This window comes from Miniopterus schreibersii (assembly GCF_964146895.1).
Source record: "Miniopterus schreibersii genome assembly, chromosome: 15".
Taxonomy (NCBI): Eukaryota; Metazoa; Chordata; class Mammalia; order Chiroptera; family Miniopteridae; genus Miniopterus; species Miniopterus schreibersii.
The window spans coordinates 19,948,030-19,975,941 of NC_138115.1; positions in this window are offsets into that span (position 1 = coordinate 19,948,030).

A 27,912-nucleotide genomic window follows, 5' to 3' on the forward strand; every position below is an offset into this window, starting at 1 on the left:
TGCTCGACACAGTGTAGGTGAGGGTCACCCCAGGTGTTACAATAACAATAGTTCATTTGCATTACTGTAGCGCACTCGCTCCGAGGACTCTCCAACAGCCAGGGCACTGAGGAGCTGTGCTTTGTTCTTCCCCATCCCCAGGGATCAGGAAAACGGCTGCTATGAACATCTAGTACATCTTTTGAGGCCCAACTGTACACATCTCTAATGGAACTGAACCACTGGATCATAAATCATACGGTATGTGAATAATCAGCTTCAGTAGATACTGACAAACACTTTTCCAAAGTGACTATACAAAATTACACTCCCATGACAGAGGTTGAGAGTTGATGTTGATCTAAGAATTTTTTCCAAGGTTTTGCTGGTCTTTAATAATCAAGTAATGTATGTTCATACATTTAAAAAGAATAAGTAATCCCATCAGGCATACAATGCAAAAGAACAGTCCCCTGTCTTGCCCTTAGGTCCTGCTCCCCAGAGCCAAGCAAGTTCAACCCTTTTAGCTCCTTTCTCCAACGTTTATCTTCATGTTTCTATACACTTATGTTTTTATTCCTTAACTGTTTTTAAGGATTAGCTATTGATTTCCTTCTATAGAAAAATAAAGTTTTAACACTCTTACACCTGATGCTTCCTCGGTCCCCACATATATTTCACCTCTACTCTCTTCATAATACTGCTTTGTCACAATGTTGGTTGTATCAGTAGTTACTGTTTAAACTGTTACTATATAATTGTAATTCACAAATGAAAGCAACAGTATACTATGATTGCATTTCCTTTCTTGGGCATAATTGTGTTTTCCCTAATGTTAGTGCTTGCCTTTATTTTTCCTCTATTTCTAATCATCACCAGTTTTCATCAGACTCTGATAGAATTATAAACCCCTTTCAAAAAGGTTCAGCTCCTTAGGAAACCCATCATTACTGCATTTTCCCTTGAAGTTTTGTGGACATTTTTTTGCTTTTGTTTTTGCTTTTTGGCAAAAGGCCTCTGTCCTGCTCATTGAGGCTTCTAAACAGCTGTCATACCAAGAAATCCCCTCATCATTCTCCTAAAAATTCCTTTATTCCTTCTCAGAGGTAGATCCCATGTCTCCAGAATCTTACATTTTATTTCTTAATGTTTTCTCTTGCTTGTTGAAGTAAATCATCCAGTAGCTCCCTGGGGGTCAATGTTTTGAGACCTCCCAAGTCTGCATTCTACCTGCAATTTTGATTGACAGTTGAGAGGCATATGGATGTCTAGGTTAGAAGGTAGTGCTCAGATTTGAAGACATCGCTCCTTTGACCTCTTGCTGCCAAGTTTACCGCTGAGAAGTGGGATCTCATTGTGATTCCTGATCCTTTGATGAGTGACCAGTTTACTCTTCTCTGGGAACTTTTAGCATTTTTTCTTTTCATCCCTGGTTCCCTGAAATTCCATGGTAATGTGCCTTGATGTAGACTCATGTGCTGAGCACAGTGATTCTTTTCAATATGGAGATTCAAGTTCTTTTGTTCTCATATATATATATATGATTTTTAAAATTCTTCCCTTTTTGGGTCTCTCTTGGTTGCTTGTTGGACCTAGTGGATTGATTCTCTGATTTTCTCATCCTTTCTCTCCTGCTATCTATGCCTTTGTTCTTCTGTTCTACTTTCTAGGAGAGTCTCTCAACATTAAGTTCCAACCTTCTAATGATTTTCTTCATTTCTGCTATATTTTTAATTTCTCAGAGGTCTTTGTTCTCCTGACCTTTTCAAAAATAATATTGTATTTTGTTTCAGCAATGAAATATCTTTTATTTCTGAAAATATTAATTATAGCATTTTTAATTAAGGTGCTTTCCATTCACTTCATTATCACTATATTCATCAAGTCCACTATCTCCCAATATTTGCTTTGGTATTTCTCACTCAAGAATAGCTCTATTCACAAGTCTGTTGATTCTTACACATCCATTGATATTTGAGAGAAGCAATGAAAAGCTGATTGGCAGTGTTCTGTGAGTAGGTGAGGCTTTACTGGAAGGCAACTGGGTGAAAATTTATTTAATTCATTGGAGGTCTTTTCTCTTGGTGTGGTCAATTACTCCCAAGAAAAATCCTCCCATCTCTGCCTGGGGAGTATATACCTGGATGCCTTTATTCTGAAAATTGAGGAGAGAAAGAGGATTGGATTGAGAAGTCTCTTCCCTTATTTCATTTTAATGTCTGAAGACATCTCTTCATTGCTCCTGATGTCCTCAATCTGGGCCCCTCTGATGGAGAGATAAATTTCCTTTCTCCAGATGTTTTGGGAAAGAATCCATCATCTGGTTTACTGGAATGGGAAAGGGTATCTGGGAATAAAACTATCCATTATATATGTATTAGTAGGGTTGTTTTTTAGTTTGTTTCCTTGCTTTCTGTGAAGGTTTTTGTTTTTTTCAAGTTGCAGTCAATAGAAATAGACTGGTAGTATAAATGGGAAAAGATTTTATTAACTGGTGGGTGGGTCATGGAATTTTGGGGAGGGCTAATCTTCTAGAACTACGCCCAAAACCACCCCCCAGATAAGCCTGATGAGGACATCTTCATAGACTCAGCTACCCTACTGAACACTAAAATAGTTTATCTCTGCTCCCACAAGACCCCCATCAATGCCAGCTCTATGTAGAATGATTACAGCCACTGGTTGATTGCTTCCACTATAAACCTGAGTCCTCTGCTTCAAAAATTATAACACACCCAGGTCTGTTTTCCTCACCTCACTTCTGAATTAAAATTTTACTCTTGCTACTTAAAGAAAATTGTGAGAGGAAAGAGGAAAAAAAAAGGAAACCCATTAAGCAAAAAAGAATCAGGACTTGATGATGACTTGGGAAATTAACAGTCTATCCAGATTAGAAAAGATGCCAAAATTGGAAGATAGGATATTCACTGTCAGGAAATCTTGCTCTGAAGATAAGGTCAAGGGTGTGCCTGGACAACCTTTGGCTAGTGCCAAAAAGATTAAGTATGTGACTCATGGATCCCCTCAACTGTCTCAGCAGAAGCCTAGCATAGAGATCCAGAAATATCTGTAGAGAATCTCTTGGTGTCTAATGTCCCTAAGACATACATTGGAGAGCTACAGATATTTGAGAATGTTATACTAGGAAAAACACTACCAGTTTGGACTGAAAGGGACAGAGAAAGGACAAAATAAAGAAAAGCTAGAGAATTCTCAAAACTCTACAAGCAAGAAACAGGCTCATAAAGCTATTCAGATGCAAACATATACTACTTGAAAAAATATGTATATATATTTCCAGGGTAGAGCCTCAGGCTGAGACACAGCCACAGAGTATTTTTTCCAGGACTTGAAACCTAATGCAATTTGTCTAGCTGGGTTTTGAGACTGCTTAGAATCAATGTCTCAAAAAAAAAAAAAAAAAAAAAAGAATCAATGTCTCCTTTCTTCCTTTCATTGTCTCTTTTTTGGGATGGAAATGTCTATGACTGTTATCAAATGCCTGCCTCACTACTGTATTTTGGAAGTAAGTAACATGTGATCTAGATTCACAAGCCTGCAGATGAATAGAAAACTTCCCTCATAATGAATCATGCCACAAGTTTCACCTATACCTACCTTATATGATTCAAATGGTGAGACTTGAGCTGATGATATTTAAATGAGATTTTAAACTAAAGTTAATGTTATAGTGGGTTGGAACTTACAGCAATGTTGAGATGTTGGGATGGACGTGTATCTTTGAAGGCCAAAGGGTGGACTGTGGATGGCTGACTGCACAAGTGACCTGATTTCTTCATGAGTGCATGAAAACTTCTTGCCAACCCTGCAAGGGTTACTTTTAAGGAACAGACACTCATGCGAGCAAGAGGATACAAAAGCATGTGATGGTGATGACTCCATTTGGTCCCACAGGCAGACACATTCCGGGCTAAGATGAAATCTACCGCCAGATTCTAACTCAGGAGAACAACATTTGATGCAGCCTCCCCTTATTTAAACACAACTTAAGAACCTAGAGATACGTGATGATTTCAATTGTTTTTTGCATTTAAGTCAAGCCTCCCAGCAACATGTCTTACTAAACCCAGACAATTGGTCTGTAGGTAGACATAGCATCTGAGAGCTGGATTTAAAGACCCAGTCTTATTTTAATTACATTATGACCACAAGTGGACCTCCCCACTCAGTTGTTAGGGCTGCTGCGAAGAAAATCTTCATGCAGGGAAATCCATCCATTTTAACACTGCAACCTCTGATAATGAAGAATAAAAGCGCTGCCCAGATGAAACAAGAGAAGAACGAGAGGTGTATTAGTGTCCCCCGATATCCAAGCATGGGAACTTGGTCTATGATGACATGTCAGTTAGAGACAGAAAGTGCTGCTCATTTAACAGGCTCATTTTGGAGTCTCAGCACATAGAAAGGGTGCTAAAATAGTCACCTGGGGGAATATGGGAGGGCTGTGAATGCAAACTCTTGATTTTTTTTTTCAGGTTCAATTTTATCTTAACGGCCACCACCATGAAGCAACGCTTTTTAAGTTCAGTTGTATCTTGAATGAAGCCAGCTGCCATCATTAAGAAAACATTAGATTTGAGGCATGTGTCAATACAATAAATGATTTGCTCACTCGCCACACTGAGGTGGACCAAACCCTGGCCCAGCTTGAGTCTAACCAAGTCAGTGTTCTATCCTCACCTCACTGCTCCCCTGTCCCCAATCTCCTGTCTATCAGAGGGATTCTCAGTTCTCACTGATCTCTCTCCTCCCCGAGGGCTGTTATGGTAGAAATGCAGACTCTCACCCCCCTTTCCTTCTCTTCTCTTACAACTCAGTCGGAAGAGACTCTAACTTCAACTGGCTCGATTTTCTGTCTTAAGGGGACAAAGCTAATCAATCAAGCACTCTCCTGGCTAGATCATGCATCGATTAGTGCAATGTTGTAGTTGTTTCATGAACTATTTCAAGGCCGAACACTCTTAGTATCTGAACCATGCTTGTGCATTGCCTTCTGTTCCTATTTCTCTAAGATTATCCCAGAACCATTCTATATAGGAGAATTCACACACAGAAGCTGGTATATTGATTCGTGTTTTCCATTCCAACCCCCAAACCACAGATTCACAATCGGGACTTAAGGGATCTCTGATGACAAAGATTACAGTGCTGGTGACAGTGGTCCTGGTGGACAATGGACAGAGTGGATTCCAAAGCTGTTTTGTGATCTTCATACCACAGAGAGAACACTTCTGTAGTGTTGGGTTGTGGAGGTCTGGTAACTTGTTAAGGATCTGTTGCCATTGAAGATGGCCACAAATTCCTTAATACTCCTTCCATTAAGAGGTGGGGTCCATTACCTTGAGGACATTGAAGTAAAATAAGTCAGACAGAGAAAGACAAATACTGTATGATCTTACTTATGTGTGGAATCTTAAAAAAAAAAATCCCCCCAAAAACATCAACAGAAACAGAGAACAGACTGATGGTTGCCAGAGGCAGGGGGAAGTGGGGGGGTGAAATGGGTGAAGGGGGTCAAAAGGTACAAATTTTCAGTTATGAAATAATTAAGTCATAAGGTTGTAACGTACGGCATGGTGACTATAGTTAATAATACTAGATCATATATTTGAAAGTTACTAAGAGTAGATCTCAAAAGTTCTCATCAGAAGAAAAAAGAATTTGTAACTATGTATGGCAATAGATGTTCACTAAATTTATTGTGGTAATCATTTCACCATATATACAAATATCAAATCATTATGTTGTACACCTGAAACTATTATGCTGTTATATGTCAATTACATCTCAATAAAAAAGGAGGGAGGGAGGGAGGGAGGGAGGGAGGGAGGGAGGGAGGGAGGGAGGGAGGGAAGGAGGGAGGGAGGGAAGTGTGGTGTTTCTTTATTCTCCCTTTGAAGTAAGAGGACTGGCCTTTTAGACCAGTATAATTAAGCAGAAGTGACGATAAACCAGAAGTAAATTCTGGGCCTAGGCTTTAAGAAGGCTGGCAACTTCTAACCTGGTCTCTTGGGAGCCAATAGCCAAGTAAGAAGCACAAATACTCGGAGACCACCATGCTGTGAGAAGCCTGAGCCATGTGGAGAGGCTCTGACGATGAGATGTCATGAGAGGAGAGAGAATCCAGGCAGCATCAGGGTGTTGACATGTGAGTAAAGAACCATCTAGAAGGTGGGTCTTCCAGCCTCAGCTGCCCTTGCTGATGAAGTCAAGTGGATCAAAACAAACCGCCCAGCTGAACCTTTCCCAAGTTCCTAATACCGACAAAACTGAGAGCAAAATAAATAGGCCCCTTAAATCCATGAATTTTGGGGATGGTTTGTTATGCAGCAACAGATCATTGGAATAGTATTAATTTATCAAAGATACTTCTCTGGGACACGGCGACTTTGTTCCCATGTCAGAGCCTCTGCTCTGACTTTTCCAACTGCTGGGATATTCTTTTTCTAGGCATTTGCCTGACCAGGTCCTTCTAACCGCTCAGGTTGTAGAGCAAACACCTCCAGCTTGGAAAGGCCTTCCCTGACCACCCTATCTGAAGCACATGCCCCCAACACCCACACCTAAGTCACCTTTTATCCCATCACCCAGTTGAAATTCCCTTCTTTTACTAGTCGATCATGGGTCTCCTCACTCCCTAAGGACAGGGAGCTTTGTCTTCTCTGTTTGTACGCTTATCTCAATCACCCAGAACAGTGCATGGCACACATTCGGTACTCAAGAAATAGGTGTCAACCAAACTAAATATGTCTTTTTAAAAAAGAAGAGAAAGAAAATAATAATTACCAGAATATTTGAGGAAACAAGGGACCCTGAGGAGGAAAAAGTTGCAAATGGTGATAAAATTAGGTTGTAATAAAGCAAATTAAAGCTTTTATCCCTCACTTATCTGGTTCTTGTGGTTCTTATGCTTCTGAATTAAGAATCTAAAGGGATGTTTTAAAATTTTCCTTCCTGACTCTCCACAGTAAGACCCTAGACATTAAAATACCATTTACAACAGACATTACTCCATTATCGAGCAATGTTTCCCCCTTAAATGCAACCCATTTTCCTCACCTGGAGACTTCAGTTGAAAAGGAACACTAAGGTGCTATTTATTTTGTTAAGCTAAAACCCTGAAATCAAAGCTATTACCACTGTGCTACCTGGTGGCTAATGCTGATTCCACACACACTTTTCTTTCCACACAGAATGGGAATGAAGGAAAATCAATCTTGCACCTCAAGTTAAAAAGTATTTGATGTACATGATCTTATTTGAGATGCAATGATTCTGAAGTAGATAATATTATTCCTACATTACAGAGGCTGGGAGAAGGGAAAGAACCGTGACAAAACATTTCTTGATACCTAATATGTGCTGTGTTAGGCAAGGCCTTTTGAATACTTTCTCTCATTTAATTCTTGAAATAATCTCAGGATATTGATACTGCTCTCATTTTTGTATATAAACAAATGTGTGTAGTAATGTTAAATGTCTTGGTGAACATCTAGTTAATGGAATGCAGGCCTCAGGGCCTGATTTCACTGTATTGTATGTCACAACAAGGCTAAACATCTCCATCAACTTTACTGAGCCTGTAAATTTTAGAAACAAAACTCAAGTCCCAGACTTCTGGCTCCAAAGTTAACTTATTTAACAAACATTTATTGAGCTCCTCCTGTATGCCAGAGATTGTGCTGGATGCTGAGGACACTCTAGTGGATTGTGCCTGTCACTGTGTTCTTTCTATGGCCCTAGGAAGCCAAGCATTGCCATTGATTTCTAAATGTGGCCAACACATCAAAATTAGTAGGCTCGAGTCAACTCTGGACGATATGTTTGTTAATTCATTTTTTCATCCTACAAATAGTCATTCTGGGCAAAAGCAGAAGTAATCCCTGCCATTATGGACCTTATAGCCTAGCTGAGGAGACAGACATTAATCAAATAATTACAATAAAATGTAAAATACCCATAGTGGTCAGGACTATATAGGAGAAATATGATACATAAAAGCACATACTAGGGAGAGTTGACCAGTACAGGAGGTGAGGAAGTGGGAATGGAGCCAATAGGAAGAGGAGGAGTATAGAGGCAATGAGGAGGGGAAAGAATTCCAGGCAGGGGGATCTGCATGTGCAAAGACCCTGAGACACTTGAGGGAGATGTGATGTGTATGATCCTAAATCCAAAAATCCACTGAGCATCTGCCTTATATTAGAAAACAGAAGTGCATTCTCGGCACTTCAGACTCACTCAGAATCTTCTAGAAATATAAGAAAGTTGAAACAACCCCAAAATGCCCATTTTACAACTATGAACTAATTAGAAGAGCCTCACATTTGTATAGTTTTTTTCAATTTTCAAAACACTTTTACATTAACATGATGTTTACTCTTCCCTAAAGGGAATGTATGGTGATTCCTGCATTCCCGAGGAGGGGTCCCAGAAAGGCCAGGTAATTGTCCACATTAGTAGGTAGCCCACACCAAACTTTTACCCAATCCCAGTCCGATTATCTTCTCACCATGCTTCCTCATGTTAAATTACAGTGTAACTTAGTCCCTGTTACTGCTAACTTACCACAATGCAATCAGCAAGAAACCATTTGACACTCAAGTCAAACTTAATTCTTATTTTCCTATGATTAATGCTCTTAGCTTTCTGGGCAACAATTTTATTGGACTTAGTTCACTGGCCAGCAATACTTTGGTTAATATTCTGATCTTAAAAACAGATACCAGTTTTATGTTTTCTTTGCTATCACATCAACGCTCCACTGGGAATTTATTCAACAACTGATCAATTCAAATTAGCCTAATTAATATTTTCCACTGAATTGCTCAGTTCTTTAATAGATTTTTATCAAATGGATCAGTTGTATGAGAGTTGGGAAGATATAACAGGCTAATTCAATTAATTTTAAATGTAGCAGAAAAGTAGGATTGAAGGAACTTAACGCTGCCATTTGCTATTCTGTAGATAAAATTTAAACCAGCGATAAATCGCATCATTCTCCGAAACAGCTTCCAGAAAGAAATCAAACCCTGCCATTCACTCATTCATGCATGCATGCATGTATGCATGCATTCTTTCAATCATTCAGTCAACATTAATTTTGCATCTACTAAGTTCCAGGCCTGTGCCAAGTAAGAATGGTACAGAAATGACCAAGAGGAAGGTACAATACAAGAGTATGCCAGCTATCAATTTATTACCTTCCAGCTCCAAAACCATCTTTCATTGTCAGCTCTGTGAAAATATTTCTTTTGAAAATGGCATGATGCTAAATTTTGTCAGTAGAGGGCACTGAAAAGACACTGCAGGAAGAAGGGGCTTCTCTTTCAGTTTCCAAGCTATTCCATTTCCTGCTTCGGGTTCCCACCAAGAGGAGGATATGGCCTGTGACAGTCATCCATGTCGAGTTTCAGTGACACCCCAGCATGGGTTTCCACTAAGTCACAGGCACCCGGCAGTCAGCTTCTGGCCTCTGTCCACCTGCACCAGGGAGAGAAGGGTGTTCCCTGCTTGCTGACACTGCCTCCGGTCTGGTTGTTTTCTGCTTGCCCAGCAGCTATAGACCATCCTTGGCCCAGGGTCACCTCAAGAAGGTCCACACACAGTGGGCTTCCACCGCACCTTCTTCAACACAGTCTGAATTCCTGCTTGGGGAGGGGGTCCCCTTCTTCTGCCCTGGGGCATTCTTTAGAGTTCCCTTTACTCCTTTCTAGATAATCTGGGATATGGGTAATAATTCTGTTAGCAGTGGTTCTCAAGCAGGGGCCATTTTGCAGAACAAGGGACACTGGCAATGTCTGGACGTATTTTCAGTTGTCACAACTGAGGGAGAAAGAGAGAGTGCTTGTGGCATCTAGTGGGCAGAGGCCAGGGATGCTGCTCAACATCTCAGTACGCAGACATTCCCCCCAAATTCAGAATCATCTGGCCCAAAATGTCAATAGTGCTGAAGCTGAGAGAGCCTGTTTCGGGGTAAATGTTCCTTGTTTGAGTCACTGAGTGGGTTCTTTTTCCTCATTGGACCCTGACTGGTGCAGTCAGAGGATGAAAGAGAAATGAAGGCAGATAAATGAAATCAGACCCTGGTGCTTTTCATCACCAGGCTTCTGCCTGCACAGCTCTCTCTTGTCCAAAGGACCCAGCTTTTTCTTTGACCTGATATTGCTCACCAAGCAGGAAAAGCACAAGTGATGGAGGGTCAGAAGAGGAATCCAGGGAAACTTCCTAATGACAAATGGGGAACATCTGTTCCATGTACCCCAACTGCTATTCGCCGCCGAAATGGGTGGTAGGAAAGGTGGGTAAGGGCACCATGAGATGTAGCTCATGGACTCATTAACAAGAATTTAAACCTGAAATACTGAGAAATCATAAATTCAAGAAATATAAAATACAATTCAAAATCACCTCCACGCCTTGGCCGATGGAGAATCTGGGCTGAGGGCCCCTCCCACCCCTTCTGCCAAGTTCACTTGTTCAGTGCACAACCTGCACCACTGTACATAGGAGCCCTGATTTGCTAAATGAAAAGACTGAGGCCCACTGGATTCCACTTCATTCGTTTTCATTCTTTTGCTAATTTATTCTCTGGCCCAGTCATTCACTTGACCACCATTTAATGAGCACTTGACACAGTCCAAGCTCTGTGGAAATAAAACAACCAAGGCCTGACTCCTGTCGTCAGAGAATGTACATCCACATGGAAGATACTTTAACAAAATGTTTATGTTATCGAATCCGATCTTCCGAAACGTGGAGGGGGTGGGGTACTAGTATTAGAAATAGAGGCTGTGAGATCTGTGCAAAGTCACACACATCATCCAGTCCTGAGATGGAAGGAAAGCCCGGGCCCCCAAACCTGGAACAATGCCCCCTGTATTAGGAAGCCACAGAGGTGCCCCCGGACCCCAGTGCCCATGCAGCCTATCCCCCAAATCTGGGCTGTCGAGAGCCCTCTCCCTCCCTGTCCTCACAGCCTTGGGTTACTCCTGGTGAGGAATGCCTGCGACATGTGTCAGTGAATGCAGATGCCCTGTGGGTTCCCAGGGCTGCATTGAGAATGAATGGGAAATCGCAGGGAAGGGTGTCCCCCCTTTCATGGACAGCGTAGCCAGTGTCAGTCTCTCCCGAGTGAATGAATAAAGAATGAACACATTTTCTAGAGCTCACGCAGCCAGGCCAACCAAACCCTTTACTGCCTTTAGGAGAAAAGCCAAATGCAACATGGTTTTGTAAATGTCAACAAAAAGCCTGTAAAACTCTCCGGCTTTAATAATGCAAAGTCTTATTTGTCAGGAAACTTGGAACATTTCCTTTCCAAACCTGCACTTTTACTGTTAAGACCTTTTCTGCTTCATTGTCAGGAAAGGGATTTTCTCATAGCAGCACCAGCCCATTTACGGTCTGCTTCTTTTTATGTGGATGATTAAAGAAATATATCCATCTCGTTATTTTGTGCCACTCCAGTGGTCCGGAATAAACTTTGCAAATCAAATGTGGACCGTATGAGCCCCATCCTAGTGATGCATCGTGGAGCCACCAAAGACTAGCGCTGGGAGAGGTCGGGGAAAGTATCTGGGTGAGTCTCTTATTTTTCACATCGGCAAGAAACGGCAGCCCAGCCTGGCTAAGGGAACTACCGCAAACCACACAGCAGGCTGATGTCAGGGCTGGGACCAGACCATGGTCTCTCCCGAGTGAATGACCCACTGGTGGTTCAATCCTTTGGGTGAGGTTTCAGAAGTAGAGTCACAGCACCGGGCATCTGTGACACAAACAGTTCCAGGGAACGAAGAGGAAGGAAAGCGTGGCTTTAACTCAGCTGCCCTCTCTCTGCCCCTAGTCTTACCACCCCACTCTGGGATGGGTGGGTGTGACATGAAGCTGAGCGTGTCAGGCAGACTTTGTTGCCCTAACAAATTGCCTCAAAACTTACGACTTTAAACAATGACCGTTAATTTAGTGCATGGTTCCACGGGTGGGCAATGCGGGCTGGCTCAGCTCGGAGATTCTTCTGGTCTCGGCTCATTCATGCATCAGCAGTCAGCTGCTGGCTGTTTATAGAAAACTCCTTTTCTGGGGGTGGCTGGTAATTGGGCCGGGGTGATGGGAGAGAGCGGGCCATGTGTCCCTTATCCTCTGGCTTGTAACCACGGCAGGGTTCTGGGAGAGAGATGAAGCATGTGGGGCCCCCTGAGGCCTTCCCCTTACACAGCATTCGCTTGTGTGGCCCACCGTGAGGCCAGCCTGGATTCGAGGGTGGAGACAGGCTCCACCTCCTCATGGGAGGAGCTTCAAAGTCACACTGCAAAGGCAAAGATTTATGACCATTTCTTCAGTGTCCCGCATCAATCAGCAAGGCAAGCAAGCATACCCCTCCACATAGCCTGAGCGTCTAGCACACCTGTTTTGTAGGACGCTCAGCCAAACAGTGAGAATATTCATTTGCATCTCTAATAGGTATAAGCTCATAGAGATATTAAGAGGACATGATATATTTTTAAAAAGAGGGTCACCAACCCAACAGGAGAAGTTGGGCAAACAGAGTCGCCTTAAATCATTGTGTTGCAGACAAGAAGTCCTTGTAGTAATTAAGTATGTGGGTCCTGGAGTCAGCCTGCCTGGGTTTGAATCTTGGAGGGACCATTTACCAGCTCTGTGACCTCATAGCCTCTTCAGACCTCGGTTTCCCTGTTTGCAAAGTGGGATGAGCATAACAGCATGGTTTCAGAGGACTGTAGTGAAGATTAGGTGAAATAACTCGACTTCTCAGACAGGAGGGGTAAATAAATGTGCGTGACTATTGCCTTATCTATGCTGATAATAAAAGAATGAGAAAAGCGCTTTCCCTTCCCCACCCCAGCACTTCTGTTCTCTAGGTTGGGGTTTCCCTCCATCCAGGCAGACTCGATGCCTTGGAGCTGTTTTGTCCACTGAGGGGCAAGGGCCCAGGGAGCACCTGGCCTCTCCCTCTTGAAGCACCCATGGAGGTGGCACAACAGCCAAGAAGGTCCAAGTGGAGACAGGGGCTCAATCTGTGGCATCCAAACCCTCAGAAATGGTCCCAGGAGAAGCCAGCCCCAGGAAGCCCAGGGGACCATGACAGCCAGTGCGAGACGAGAGGTGGCCTTCCCATAGCTTCTGGACCATGTGAACTCCACAGGCTCCCACACAACCTCAGGGATGGAGAGGGGCTGTCCCAAAACACAAACTAGCCTGAATTCCTTGTTCTTTCTGACAAGTGGGGAAGGGTCAGCCAGATTTGTTGATTTGGAAACACAGAGAACTGTGGATTGCTTCTAGTGCTACTTCTTATTATGATATTGGCCATGAGTCCATTTCACGGCCCACGGAGCTGCGAAATGTGCATGGCCCATGTTGATGTTTCTCAGTCTCCATTTTACATGGTGCAGCTCAAAGTTTAGCACCAGCTCTTCCTGGGACTCTTGCCTTCCTTGTGCTAAGCTAAGAGCCCTGCCCCCCAACACACGCACACACACAAACTGGCCGAGGGCCTCAGGCAGGCTCTAAGACATCTCTGGGTGTCATCTCTGTTGTGTGCCCCGTACAAAGCAGGAGGAGAAAGCCAAGCCCAGGCACCCAACAGTCCTGCCTCGGGGGTGGCCTCAGGCCAGCATGGGGACAGGGAAACTATACAGAGGCAACTGAGGGGTCTGGAGGATGACATGGGTTGGGGGGCAGGATGGGGGTCAATGAGTCTAAACCTTAGCTCTGCCACTTGCCTACATCAGCCTCCTCTCTGTGCCTCAATTTCCTCTTCTGTTCAGTTGAGATTGTATCTACTTTGCAAGACCTCAGTGAGAGCTAAATAAGATAACGTATAAAGAACTTGGTACATATGGGTTTGTGATAAATACCATCAATATTGTCCACAGTTCACAGGATTCCTCTAAGTAGAAGTGACATCTCAGGGCTGGACTCTTGGCCCAAAACCAGACACTTCCCCATCGCAGCCTTTACTCCTTGGCTTCCAGACCCATCTTCCTAACTGAACTGAGCTCCTTAGCAGTCACGGACTGAGGCCTGGCCTTGCTGGGTGCTCAGTAACAGTGAATGCTGGCTTGTCAGTCCATGATTTAAAGGTCCTACAAACAGAAAATTTTTATTTGGAGATATTTCCACCAAGTTCATAGGGATGATGTGATCGTCCAAAGAGATGACGCCCAGAATGAATTTTCACTGTCTGTGGTGCCTCAGAATTGCCCAATAAATGGTAGCTACTATGGTTAATTATTAATAATTAATATGTACTGTCATGATTAATATTATATGCCATCATTAATATTAATACTATGTAATGTTACTATCCATTGCTCCCTCAATCCCCCCTTTCTCACCTCATCCCCACCCCTTTGGTGAACATTAGTGACCTCACATGCGACATTCAGGACATACAGATGCATCTCAGGTACGGAGAGTCAAGTTAGGTTGCCCCTTAGCCTCTTGTGTAGTTTCCTTATAGACAAAATAGGGATAATAAACGGTTAGAAGGATTAGTCATAGAATATGAATGTGCCTGGAACACCCAAAACACGTTTATTCTCAGCATCTTGGTGATCCTTCTCAATAATTCTGACTCACCCACCAGGCGGCACATTTCCTGTCCCTCTTTTGCACTCATGGGCAAGCCCTCCTCCTGGGCACTGGCTCTGTGACTCCCTCCTCCACCTCTTTCTGCCTTTCCATTATAAAAACAAGGCCTGCTTAGTACCAAGTAGAACCCAAGCATCACAACCAATCTACGGCAAGACTGGCAGCATCCTGGCCAGTCATGGGCAGGAGCGGAGCCAGACAGAAGTGCTGAGATCCATGGGGCCAGGTCTTAGGGACACGGGCCAGGGGCCAGTTCCAGGGGTCACTGGGAGGCACCGGGAAGGGGTGCACCCAAGAAAAGAAAAACAGATGCACTAACTTGAAAATAGCCATTCTCTGAAAAGTCTCAGGCTGATCCAACTTCTTAATTTTGTCAGAAGCATCTTTCTGGCCTGGGGCAGTTTTCAAAGCCCTTGAAGGCATGGCTAAGCGCTCTTTGCTTATTGGTTCCCAATAGGACTTCATCCAATTTTCTTAGGATCACCAGTGTGATTTTTTTTTCATTCCAGCTTCAATTTATGCTTTCCAGCCTTGAATATGGGCTAAAATTTCCTTCCAGGCCTACACCAGTCAGTCCTTGAGCCCCTCCCCTGAGTACCTGGCCCTCACCCTGAGGGACCCACCATTATCAACCCATCAAGGGCCCTCTGCCAAAGGAGGAACAGCATTTTCACAAGAACAAAATTAACATTCTTTTTCAAAATGAGAAAATTCTCATTAACAAAAAGCTCACTCTACGTTTTAATTTTCACTCTTAATAGTGAATTTTTTCTTGTTAATTACTACATAAAATGAGGTGCAATGGGTCACAGGATATAGAGTCCTCCCACCTTCCCAGTCCTGCAACACCTAATTATTCCATTTGTAATTAAAATCACAGCCTCTGCACTCGAGGTTATGAGGACACAAACACCCACCAGGCTAAACTAATGTAAGACACCTCTCCTGGATTCAGTTCCTAGAATTGCATATTTATTTATGAAGGATAATTAAATATTTTAACAGACACATCATGCTTTCTATGTGCAAAGCACTGCACAAAACACTTTACAAGAACTAATTCTTGTTATACTTGCAAGAACCCTAGGAGGCCAGTACTATAAGGGTTAGCTACATTTTGCAGATGAGGAACGAAAAAACAGGGAGGTTGAGTTACTTGCCCAAGATCACACAGCTAGTCAGTAGTAGAAAAAGATTTAAACGCAGGCAAGCTGGCTGGCTACAGTGTCTGTGCGCACAGCCGCTACACTATGCTGAAAACACTGTGAGTGGAATTTTCCACTCTGCCTGGGAAAACGTGAATGCCACCGGGACAGAAGGGAAAAGCCACCATCTCAAAACAGCGCGTTTGAGTGACCCCTGGTGGCCACTCTGAGATAGCACAACCTCAAAGTCAAGTTTAGCCTTGAGCCTTGGGGCCCTGGCCAGTTCTTGATCTTGGCTAAGTCACCTCACCTCTCTAAGCCTCCGCCTCAGCTGCTGTGAAGATTAAAAGATTATTACTTGCAAAGTATTTAGAGTAGTACCTGGAGCAACTTACGAGCTCCATAAATATTAGAGCCCGTTATTATCATTTTGCAGATGCAAACACTGAGAGAAGCAAGGACTCCCCGAAAGCAAAGCCACACAGCTCGTGCATGAGGTTCCCAGTGGAGACTCAGATCTGTGGGTCTCGCCACCTCAAACAGATTCTACTAGAGCAGGTGTGAATTCATTTTGCCCTGTGCTCTGCCCCGCCTGCTGGGACATTTGCTCATTCCTATGGCCGGGCCCCAAAGAAACCCTGAAAGCCATTGGAAAGGGAAGGGATCTGGAATTCCAGCCTTGCCCACAAGCCCATCCCTGGTGGCTCCTTATGGAAGCAGACAGGTTTGCAGTGTGCCCTCCAGCACCAGTGTGGCCAGTGTGGCCAGTGTGGCCTGTGTGGCCAGTGTGGCCAATGTGCTGAATCGCTATTTGTGTATATCAAGGCTGAGCTCCAGTGCTGTGACAATTGGAGAAGGTAAATGCAAACCAACAAGGGAGAGGGGGCCACAAGGCAACCAGCCAGCCAGCAATCGATATAATTAATCTGTCGGAAAGTCAGGCACCAAACTCAAGTGAGTTTGCTGCCAGTTTGAAGCATTTGTCTCCAAGGCTGAGATGCATTGAGTCTGCTGAGAGAACCAGTTTGCATTTCAAAGATGCCTTGAGGAGAAGTGGTACCCAGGCCTGCAAACAAGGTCTTCGAAAGTTTGTAATTCCTCAGCATCTAGCAAAACAATCACTCCATAACCGTGCCTTAACTCTGTTAGAGGCTTAGCTGTGTGGACGGGGCATCTTTTCACGTTTCCCACCAGAGAGTCCAGGAGCTTCTCTGCCCACATGTTTGCAGCGGGCGTGGATCATCCTGCCAGGAAATCAGATTGTAAAGACCAGCCAAACCAGCCACCTTTCCCTCCCAGCCTGTTTCTCCAGAGCCCACTCAGCCATCAGACACAGAGGCCCATAGCAGTACTTTTAGGGGACCTTGAACATGGTTTAATTCTTTCAAAATCAAAAGAAACACAAACTTTCAGGTTGATGAAAATGCTTTGATTCATTATGTTAATATATTTCTCTTCATACCGAATAATTGTTGTATGTGTATGCGTGTGTTTTCTTAATAGGGAAGGGGCCACTGAAGGCACAGATGCCTGTGTCCCATGACCCAGGTTTCTCTGAAGGCCAATGGACATGATGGTTACAAGGAGAAAGACTCCCTTTTAAAGTATTAAAGTAAATAGAAAGCAGCAAGTTGATGGAGAAACTACCCTTGGCCACTTAGGGTCAGGGTACCTGCTCCATATGAGGCCCACGGCCACCCTGGAGACTCTGGCCCTGAAGATGAACATTCCCAAATTACAAAAATCCCAGAAAATCATAACCTTGTATGTGGGCATAGCCCTCACTCATTTCCAGATCCCCTGAAGCAGACACTGTCGGGGCACCATTCACATCCTCAGGCCTTCCTATGGGCTCCTGCGAGCCTCTCACTGCTGGAGTCCACATTTCTGCATCAGAAGACTTTCATTTTCTAGAACTGTGGTCAACCTGCCAGTGCACCCAGCAGGCCAGAGTGCAGAGGAATTAACACCTCTGGGAGCAGCCTCCTGCAGGATTCTCAGGAGTCAGTGTATAAATACCCCGGCTGCCTTCCCCCTCCATGGGGTCATTGTGAGATGTGTGTTTGGAGTCATTTCCCAGTTGAGTTCTGATTGTGCATCGCAATCACTGGTTTTCATAGTTCACTCAGGAGTTAATATTCAAAGTATATAAGGAACTCTTACAACGCAATAGCAAGAAAGCAAACAACCCAATTAAAAATGGGCAGAGGACATGGATAGGCATTTTTCCAAAAAGACATACAGATGGCCAACAGACAGATGAAAAGATACTCAACATCACTAATCATCAAGATTTGCAAACCAAAACCGCAGTGAGATACCACCTCACACCTGTCAGGATGGCTATTACCAAAAAGACAAAAAATAACAAGTGTTGGCCAGGATACGGAGAAAAGGGAACCCACGTGCACGGGTGGTGGGAATGTAAATTGCTACGGCCACTATGGAAAACAGTATGGAGGTTCCTCAAAAAATTAAGAATATGTATATACACTGGATTTCACTAATTCCAAGGTGCTGTTACTTATGAGACACATCAAGTTAAAAGAAAAAATACTATAAATTATAATAATAAGACACTTATTATGGGTTGAATTGTGTCCTCACAAAACTGATATATTGAAGTCCTAACTCCCAGTGCTTCAGAATGTGACCTTATTTGGGAATAGAGTCATTGCAGATCATAGATGTAATCAATTAAGTTAATATAAGGTCATATTGGAATACCATGGGCCCCCAATCCAATATGACTGGTGCCCATAGAAAGAGAACACCACGTGAACAGACAGACACCCACACAGGGAGAACACCATGTGAAGACTAGAGTTCTGTGCCACAAGCCAACGATCCACCAGAAGTCAAGAGAGACGCCTGGAGCAGACCTTCCTTGGTGCCTTCAGAGGGGGCATGGCCCTGCCAACACCTTCATCTCAGACTTCCAGCCTTCAGAACCATGAGCAAATAAATTATTTAAGCCACTGAATTTGTCACACTTTGTTACAGCTGCCCTAACAAACTAATACACATTGTTGCTTGGAGGATTTAAATTATGAGATGTTAAAATGTCAGTTGTCAAATCATGAAGTAATGTAGTTTGGTCTTCACAACAAATCCATAAGTCATCCCCATTTTACAGATGGACAAATTGAGGTACTAAGAATCTAAGATTCACATCATGCATTGGTGGAACCAGGACTAAATACAACACTGGGTTCTTAGTGGCCCTGCTGCCTCCCAGAGGCCCCCATAACCTGTGCATGCGCGCACACACACACACGCACACACACACACCCCTCTAGATTTATACTTAGATCCCCGACTTTTAGGTCATTTAGAATTAGTGACAAGGTTCCATTCCCAAAAAGGAATGATCAGCTGCCCAAGGGGACTCTTCACTGGAGTACTCTTTTTCTGACTCTGTGGCCAAAACCAATACAAACTTTGCTCTTTGCTCAGGCCAAGTTCTGTGCATGGAGCTTAAGCTCTTCACAGAGTAATGACGTTCTCCAGGCCATCCCTTGGTACAATTTTAACCATGACAGATCAGATCAGAATGGAGGGCTCCTCAAGGGACCCAGCAGGAATGCTGACAGAGGCCACAGCTTGGCCCCTCTGCACAACAAGTGGGACACTGAGTCCCTCCCTAGAAGGTTTCTGAAGTCTCCCAGATCACTGAGGGGACATTTGTGTCCTGACCTGGACGTGCCTGCTAAATTCTCGACGTGTCTCTCAGCACTTCACCCATTTCCTAGTTTTAAAAACCATCCTGAGCAAAGGGCGTTTGTAACAGCCCCCAGAGATATTCCATTTGGTGAGGAATGGGGGCAATGTAAGGACAGATGATTCCGGGATTTGTGTTTAGGAGTTCATGATAAAGTGCACCGCTCCGCGCAAACAAGGCGGGTCAGAAGCTGGTGTCCGCCAGCCTGCCAGCAGGAAGGCTGGCTCCGTTTGTTCCCTGCAGTATCCCAGGCGCCTGTCCCCTGAGCCTTGCACAGAGCAAGCACTCAACAACCCTCACAGAAGTCATGAAAAAGGTACCTCTCCTGTCTCAGGGGTTTGCCAGAGTCCCCTTGCTGTGTCTGAAATTTTATCTTTATAAATTTATTCCTTGGGCTTAAATAAAAACTCTCCTAGTCAAATGCACTCAGGAGTTACCCTCTTAGCCAGGATCAAAAGTTGAGCATCTTACAAGACGAAGGGAAGAAAGGGGGACTCTCCAGGCAGCTTCCTTGCATTTAGAACCATTAGGGCTGCCCTGAACTGACTGGGTTCCCAGGATGAAGGACTTTCAGGCTAAAATCAGGCAAGTCCCAGGCAAACTGGAGTAAGTTGGTTATCCTACTTACATCATCTTATTTAATCCTCACAACAGTTCTGTGTGGTAGATATTAGGAGTCCCAATTTACAGATGAAGAAACCCCGGTTAAGGAACATAAAGTCTTACCTAAAGCCGTATAGAAAGGTGGTCACTTAGGCAAGATTTAAATCAAGACATGTCTAGTTCCAGACACCAAGCTTTCCCAACCAGACCATGCCATGAAGTCCAACTGACTTCATAGTTCATTCAAATATCATGCCAGCCTCCAAATGCTCCAAGGGCAGTTAAGTCCTGGCTTACCAACCTTTCGGAACTTGCTAGAATAGGTTCCATGCCTGGCACAGGGCAGGTCTTCAATAAATATCTGTTGAATGAATGAACGACCAGGTGGGAAGCCAACCCCTTCCTCCGTGCAGTCTAACTTGCTCAGTAACCTACACTGTTGGGCCTCAGTTTCCCTAAGGTTTTCTGAAATAGAAGGATCTGGAGGCAAATCTTCTAACGTATTAGAGTTTGACAGTGCAAGGAGGAGAGGGCGAGGCCCAGGAGGGTGAAAATGCAAGAACAAGGCAGGGAGAAGGCTCGGCGCGCTCAGGAGTATACCAGACGGACTGGAGAAGAGCTTGTGTCAGAGCCATGGGCCCAGATGGCAGAAGGCTCTGGATGCCAGGACTGACCTGTGCTCTTCAAAGTGGCACAGCACAGCCCAGGACAGAGATGAACCCCTGGGCACAAGGGGAAACATTAGACACCTAGATATGTTTCCCTTTCCTTGTTGTTTTTAAATTTCTCTTTTGTATGCTTTATGACAAAATAACATGTTACTGAAGGACACACGTACGATTTGTAAGTAACATACAGATGTATACAGTGGTCTCGGGTTTTACAGCTGAGGCACAGGCAAAATACTGGAGGTCACTGCATTTGGCAAAGGGGGGGCTTACATTCGGTAAAGCAGGGAAATGAACTGGTCATCGTCACACTATAGCTTCCTGTTCTCTTGACCTTTTATACCCCCAAATCCATTGCACTTTTCCGCTAATTAGCTGGTTACTTATTTTGCTATATTATCTTAAGTTGAACTAGAAATAGATTTGAGTCCTTTCTGCTTATTGGCCACACATGCGATCACTTAGGGTATAATCTGAAGAGTGGCCAAAATGTCACCCATCTCAAGAGCCAAGGGGACTGACATTCTCTGCATTTATGACTCTTCTGTGTTTAACAGAAAAAAGTATTGACTAAGACATCGTTGTTTAGAAGATGCTGCGTGTTGGCACCCGGACTACAACAGAGGAAGAAAGGGAGAGGGAGGGGCCGAGGGGGAGGAAACGGGGGGGGGGGGGGACTCTCACTTCTAATGCAGGCTCCGCATGTGAATACATCAGTACAGCTCAGTGTAATAAGGACCTGATATATAGTGGGTGTGCAGTAAAGAATACTGACTAAATGAGAAGATTTTTATAAAACGAGTTAAAATAAAGGGAAATAATAAATGTCTTAAAACCCCAGAGGAGCAAGTGCCTGGCTTGGTCTGCACAGAGCAGGGAAGGTTCAAGGAGCTGGTGGCTGTGGGTGGTGATATAGGAAGAATGACACTGCCAGGCAGAGAAAATGACCATGGGATTCCAGGCCCAGGGAACGCTCAGTCACCAGCACGGAAACCTCAATTCCAGCCATCCTGGCAGTGTCCTTCTGCAGGAGAGGGGATGGGTCAGGGACCGGGTAGGTTTGACTACTGAAGACTGTTGGAAGGTGGATGCTGCCTAAATCCAGAGAGATGGAGGAACAGAGATGTCCAAGTGGCAGGCAGGAGGGGGCAGCTTTTCAGGGACAGGGGTAGAACAAATCTGAGGCTTTGCACCTGCTTTGACAACTACCTCATCCAACCACTAGATGTCAGAAAACGCAAAACCTGCTGGAAACTCAGGGGGGAAAAAGCCAGGGAATCTGATCCTAAAGAATTCCTGGACTCAGAGCCTAGGAACAGCCTTCACGCTAAAGAATGTTACACCCAGGTCACTCTAGGTCAAGGAGGACTGATTTTAATAACTGTCGCCAAAGGAGATACCACAACTCTGGTGTCCTGGTGTCACAGTATCTCAGTAAACGCTCAGAACATCCCAGAGGGGCAGTACCACTAGTAGCCCCATTTTACAGGTGAGAACACTGAGGGCCTGAGGGAGGTTCTCCCCTACTCAAGTTCACACAGCTGGGAAGTGGCTGAGCTAGGATTGAGCCCAGGTCTTTCCATCTTGGTGTCTAGGTTTTTTCACCTACACCATGACATACATCCCAGGGATGTGACATGCTGTCACCAGCACAGTGAGTGACGGGGCACAGGCTCAAAAGGCAGACCAGACCAGTTCTTTAATTCATTAACTCCATTATTCTAATACAAGCACCTTTCCTGATTTTACAGTTAATTATAACGACTAGTAGAGGGGATGGGCAGCCTGGAATACCCCAAACAGCAGAACTTTTTAAATTCTTGACATGTGCAGTATATGTTGCACTTTGTTTGGAGGGATGAAGGAGCTATGGTGTTTCTGTTTTTAACCAACTTATTTAGCTTCTCAGTGTTGTCTGGTGTGAAATAATATTCATCTGAGTGTATTTGTTGCCTGATACAGGAAGTGGACAAGAATGTAGATAGAAAGAGAGCAGCAGCCATCTAAGAGGCCCAGAAAGCTCAGCTAGCTTCAAACTGGCCATTCAAACATCAAAAGCTGAAGGATGACACAATTTGGAATGGAGATGTGCTATAAGCATAAAACACACAGATTTTACAGACTTGGTAGGAACAAATAAAGTAAATTACCTGGTTAATATTTTTATATTGTTTGCCTGTTAATGATAATATTTGGGATACACTGAGCTAAATAAACCATGTTATTAGCATTAATTTCACCTGCTTAATTTTACTCTTTTCATGTGGCCCCTAAAAGATTTACGATGGCATCTGTGGTTGGCATATGTCTCCAATGGACAGTGCTTGATGGCATCGAGTGCTATCCTCAGGGACTCGGGCTCATCTTCCAGCAAGAGGGAGTCATCAGAGGTTTGCAGCAGAAGAGCCACTGGATCAGCTGTGGGTTTAGAAACACCCCCGGAGGGGACAGATGGGAAAGCAAAGCTATGGTCTGGGAGAGCACTCTGGGAGCTGTTATGATTTCCCAAATCTGAAGTGTTTAGGACCAAACAAAGCAGAGAAGGGAAATTTGAGAGCGCCATTTAGGAGAGAAAATACCTGCCGGGTCAAATTCAGATCACCGCTCTGCAAAAGGACACCCGCTCCAGTTACAGTGCTTTGGAGGGAAAGTCCTGCTCCTCAGCAAATGACATAATCAAACCTCACCGGCTGATGCGGATCACAAAACTGAGAAGGCAGCTGTCGGGGCGCAGGAAAATACAGCGAGATGCGTCCGTGCAGGACGTGCTCCCGTTTCCTTGTTAAGGATCCGGGAGAAAAATCGGGCCCCATCAGGCCCCAGACAGCAAACCTCCCGCAGGGCCGCTGCCAGGAAAGGCCGTTGCCGTGGGAACAGCCCGGAGCGGCGCGGGGCAAACACAGACAGTCTCAGGCTGCTGCGCCCACAGAGCCGACCAGTTGGTAAATATTCCACCAGGCACATACCAGAGCCGCAAAGCAAACAGTAAGTCACGGCGAGGCCCTGCCGGCAGCGCTCGGCCAGGAAATGTTGACCTTGGACGCTGGGGGGCTTGCTGCCCAAGTCACCAAGGACCAGCTCCCAGGACAGCAGGGCTGGCGACGGTCACCTCGACATTTGCTGCGCAGCTGACCCTTGGACATCACGGTTTGAACTGCAGGAGCCAACTGATATGCGATTTTCTTTTTTCAATAAATACAGTGGGCCCTTCCTATCTGTGGGCTTTGTATCCACCCCATTTGCACCCACAGATTCAACCAACCACGGATGGAAAACTACTTTCGCATTCGAAAATGCAGCCTCCCAGCCGTGGATTCCCAGCCCCTGATTTTCACCTAAGGGTGCTTGAATCCACAGGTGACAAGGGCCAGCTGTAGAGGGAAAAGTTATCGACTTGTCAACCATCCCAAGTAATCCCGTTTTATTAGATAGAGGCCGCAGCTCTAGTCTAGCAAGAGTAGAAAGCTGTCCTGTATCCTCGGAGAGCTTGCTATCTGAAACAGTGGTTTTCAAACTGTGGTCTCCTAACCCCCCCTTAATCAGAATTAACTGAGGTGTTATTTAAAATGCAGGTTTCCAGGCCCGGTCCCAGACTGACTGAATCAGAACATCTGGGAGTGGGGCCCAGAAACCTGCATTTTTAGCAAACTTCCCAAGTGATATTCATGCCCACTGAAGTTTGAAAGTCAATTCCCCCTCCATTATTTTTGCATTTCTTGAATGGATTCTTGGAGGACCTGGCTTGGAATCTCCTGGATGCCTGTCAGAAATGCAGTCTCTGCACATCACGCACATCTAAGAAATCCTAATCTCTGGACTCAGGAACCAACATGTGGAACGAGACCTCCAGGCGATTCTTACCCACACAGAGGCTGAGAACCACTGGTCTAACGACTGTAAAGCAGTGCTCCTCACCCCTGCTGCGTACGAACCTGGGGAGCCTGGAAGGCAGAGATTCCTGGCCCACCTCCAGAGTCTGGGGCAGTAGGCCTGGGAGGGACCCAAGAGTCTGTATTTCTGACAAGTTCCCAGGTGAAATAGATGCTGCCCATCTGCAGGTTTCACTGAGGAGCACCAGAGTAAAACAGATTGCTCTTTATTTTTAAAAATATACCTATGTATAAAAAATCAATACAAATCCTATTGAAACAAAAATAGCCATGCCTTTTCTTTTTTTCTGGTTGTTATATCTTTTAAATCTCTTTTAATCTAGAAAAGCAGTCACCATGGATGTTTTGAGTGTGTGTGTGGCGGGGTGGGGGTGAGGGATAAAATACACATAAAAATCTACCGTTTTTAAGTATACAGTTATTTATATACTCACAGCGCTGTGCAACTATCACTACTATCTGGAGATCCCACACTCATTAAGCAGTCGCTCCCCATTCCCACCTCCCCTGAGCCCCTCGTAACCACTAATCCCTTCTCCCTCCATGGATTTGCCTATCCTGAGCATTTCACATAGTGGAATCATACATATTTGTCCTGTGCTGTCTGGCTTCTTTCCCTTAGCAGAATGTTTTCAAGGGTCATCCATGTTGCATCAGGTATCAGTACTTCATTCCTTTTTATGGCTTAATAATATCCATTGCATGGACAGACCACATTTTGTTTGTCCACTCATCAGTTGATGGATATTTAGGTTCTTTCTACCTTTTAGCTAATGTGAGTAGTGCCTCTATGAATGTTCATGCACAGGCATGCCTCGGTTTGTTGCTCTTCGCTTAATGTGCTTCACAGACATTGCTTTTTTCCCTTTTCTCTTTTTACAAGTTGAAGGTCTGTGACAATCCTGCAATGAGCAAACTGAAAACCTTCTGGAGGTTGTGGGCTCGATCCCCAGTAGGGGGCGTGCAGGAGGCAGCCCATCAATGACTCTCTCATCATTGATGTTTCTGTCTCTCTCTCTCTCTTCCTCTCTCTGAAATCAATAAAGATATATTTAAAAAAAAAAAAAAAAACTTCTGGAAAACATTCACCATTCTAGATGCCATTAAGAACATTCATGATTCCTGGGAAGAAACTGAAATAGCAACATTAGCAGGAGCTTGGAAGAACTTGATCCCAACCCTCATGGATGACTTTGAGGGGTTCAAGACTTCAGTGGGAAAAGTAACTGCAGATGGGGCAGAAATGGCAAGAGGACTAGAATTAGAAGTGGAGCCTGAAGATGTGCCCGGATTGCTGCATCTCATGATGAAAGCGTAACGAATGAGGAGCTGCTTCTTGTGCATGAGCAAAGAAAGTGGCTTCTTGAGATTCAATCTACTCCTGATGAAGATGCTGGGAAGGTTGTTGAAATGACAACAAAGGATTCAGAATATGACATTAGTTGGTAAAGCAGCGGCGGGCTTGAGAGGACTGACTCAAGTTTTGAAAGAAGTTCTACTGTAGGTAAAATGCTACCGAACAGCATTGCATGCTACAGACACAGTGTTCACGGAAGGAAGAGTCAGTCGATGCAGCAAAAGTCATTGTCTTATTTTAAGAAACTGCCACATCCACCCAGCGTTCAGCAACCACCATCCTCATCAGTCAGGAGCCATCAACATGGAAGTGAGACCCTCTACCAGCTGAACGGCTACAACTCACTGAAGGCTCAGATGGTGGTTAGCACATTTCAGCAGTAAAGTACTTTTTATTTAAGGTAAATACATTGGCTTTTAGACACAGTGCTGGTTTAGACATGTACTAGACTACAGTATAGTGTAGCAATAAAGCGAGTCATGAATTTTTTTGGTTTTCTAGTGCATATGCCACGCTTTATTGCTGTATTTTCTTTGCTTTAGTCTGGAACCAAACCTGCAGCATCTATGAGGTACACCTGTACACGCTTTGTTTGAACACCGTTATCAATTCATTTAAGTATATATCCAGGAATGAAATTGCTGGGTTATATGATAATTCTGTTCAGCCTATTGAGAGACAGCCAAGTTGTTTTTCACAGGAGTGCAGCATTTTCCTTTCCAGCCGGCAATGTATGACTAAGAGTCCCAATTCCTCCACCCCTTCACTAATGCTTGTTATTTCCCTTTTAGCTGTTGTCATGGCCAACCTTCTGGGCGTGAACTGTGACCTCACTGTGGTGTGCATTTAGTATTTGCCTAATGACTACTGACATTCAACATCTTTTCATGTGCTGTGGGCCACTTTATCTTCTTTGAAGACATGTCTATTCAAGTCCTTTGCCCATGTTTTAATTGGGTTGTTTGTCTTTCTGTTGTTGAGTTGTGTTATTTATATATTCTTGATACTTAGATTCTTATAAGCTACATGATTATTAAATAGTTTGTCCCACTCTGTGGGATGTCCTTTCACTCTCTTGAAAGGCCATGCCATCTTGAAGATTAAAATTCCAAGGCAATGTCAGTAGCACAGAAGTTCATAACAAGCAAGGGCTTGGGATACTTCCAGTCAAAGACATTCCAAGAAGAAACTGAAGCCTAGAGAGCTACAGTGGCTGTTCCAAGGTCTCATGGAAACTCACCAGTATTAGGAAGGACTGAGAGGACATTCAGTCCGCTCCCCCAGCACCCAACGCACACATGCAAACATATACACATGCATATGATGTCACTTTATGTCAGGGATGTTAAGGGCACTGCAATACACCCATAGAAAGTTACCTGTTTCTTTTCAAAAGGGTTTTGTGGAAGCCCACAACAAAGGGTATAATGAGGTTAGTAAAATAAATACAGGAACAGTGAGTCGAGGCAAAGGAAAAGGAAAGAGAGGAAATACGAGGCTTGGTAGTACAGATACATGGAATTTATGGGTAGCACCAAATTTTGCTGTGAGCTCCCTGGCAGCCTGGAGGGGGAAAAAAAGAAAACGAAAACACTACAAAATTCTTAGTATCAGGACCAGTTATTCTCAACAACTACTTGAGAAAGAAAAGGTTTTTCTTAATGGCAAGTCCCCAGAACATCATCAAATGGTTAAAAGGTCTCCTAAGGATTTAAACATGTTTGGGTAAGTTCTCCTGAACACTGACAGTCTACCATGAATGTTTCCCACGAGGTTTTGCAGTAGAGCAGCCCATGCAAACATAGAAAGCTACGTGCTAGAGCTAAGGAAAGATGGTAAAGGGAAAGGCCTTGGAGGGCTCACTCGTTCCGCCGCACACACCATCTCCGACAGAGCCCTCCTCAAACATCGA